Below are 1,985 nucleotides of genomic sequence, written 5' to 3'. Positions count from 1 at the left end.
GATTTCCATGCATGAATTAGTTCATGACCTAGAGCACTAGATGCTTTATGACAAGCATAAGACATGGAATGGAGCAAGTAAAGATTATGATACCGATGATGATATTAGGTTTCCCCTTATCGTCCGGTTAGAATCGTGCCATGATATGTTATGTTTAGGCCATGATACGTAGAGCGTATTCTTGGCAATGCGGTCCTAGGTTCCCCTCGGCCGCCATGACACGTATAGGATGTGGAACCTATAACATGTAAGATTAACTAGGACGGCTCTAGTATGCACTACCGTCTAAGTATGCAAGTACCCACACACGTATAATCAACCGTCAGGTTGTAATGTAGACACGTGGTGACCGTAGGTTTCCCCTTGAGGTTGCCTTTAGCCTAGGATTTAGGGGAACTCACTGAGACATTATGTCTCATCCCAATCCTTATTTGTTTCAGATAAGCAGGACGCTATGCAAGTTTGAAGTCGGATGGATATTTCAGCAAGTGTGCGTTCGTGTCGCTGCAGGATGCTTTGGATTTTAAGGATGTAGTTATATTGTATGGATGAGCTATTTATGTGATTTATGTATGAACGCAATTTGTTGTATAATTATTCATTCGTATGTAGTTTATGTTGTAAATTTTAATGTATCCAGTACTAATATTAACGCACGTGCTAGACTTTCTAGATACGTCTGGTATGGGTGTTACAGAGAGTATCCTAATCCATGTACTTGAGATGATAAACTTCTGAAAAAACACTATTTATTTTTGTCTTGATAGAAAAAAATGGGCAAAAAATATCATTTTTATTTTCTTTTACACCCGTTTTATTTTGTGTATTATTTTAATAGAAAAATCACCTTCTCTATACAATTAAGCTGGTATATTGATGAATGTTAGGGTAACACAAAATATATATATACCATATACATCTTTTATTGAATAAAACTAAAGAATAAATTTATACTTATTATTATTATTGTAACCGGAGGGCGTCCTTACTCAATTGTATGGAAAATGTGATTTTCCTATTAAAATAAAAGGGTGAAGTCAACTTATGATCAAGGACACATGTTAGAACATCTACAAATAGTAATTTTCCTATTAAAATAAAAGGGTGAAGTCAACTTATGATTTAAGGGCACATGTTAGAGCATCTACAAATAGTAATTATGTCTTGAAAATAACACTTTTTAACTTTTTAAAAACCGTTTTTTTCCAGCAAACTTTTTAAAAACCTGAAACATAATTTTCATTACAAAATTCATATCTTTAGCATATTAAGAAATGTTCTAAAGACACATATTATCATTCTCTTAACGAGTGCCCTTAAGACATTGTTTAATAACTTTAAATCGTAATTTTTTTTATAGAAATTCATAAAATCAATGCATCAAAAACTAAAATATTTGATTTTTTAATAAATAATTTCTTCATTCAACAATACATAATTTCTTAATTTAAAATCTTAAAGAGTGTCTTAGAGTATTAATTATCAAGACACTAATAATAATAGTAAGAATGCAGCAACTACTCCCTTTGTCCATTTTTATAAGAATATTTTACAAAAACCGTGGGTATTAAAAAAAGTGTTTGAAGTAATAAATATTTCATAAATATATGGTACTATTATCAAATTACTCTTTGTCTATAGAGATATCTAATGTTAACTTTTCATATTTTAAGGTATATCGATAATATTAATGAGGGGTGTATTTGAAAAAAGAATATAATTGCATCTAGAAATTTGTAGATAATCTTATATTTAGGGATAAAACTTTTTTTGTAAAGCAGTCTTAGAAAAAAGGACAAAAGGAGTATAAAAAAGGTTTGTCTAACATGTGCAATATTGCACATGTTAAAGGAACTAAAATTAGCAATTTTTTTATTAAAAAACAACAATCAATTATTAAAAAGTTATATATTTAATGTAAAAGACACAAATTTCAAAACAAATTTCAAAAAATACAAACTTACTATTTTAAATTTCTTAACATT

The sequence above is a fragment of the Medicago sativa genome, chromosome 3 (assembly GCF_051527215.1).
Source record: "Medicago sativa cultivar Bolivia chromosome 3, Bolivia_mono, whole genome shotgun sequence".
In the NCBI taxonomy this organism is placed as follows: domain Eukaryota; kingdom Viridiplantae; phylum Streptophyta; class Magnoliopsida; order Fabales; family Fabaceae; genus Medicago; species Medicago sativa.
This window is presented reverse-complemented; position numbering follows the sequence as displayed.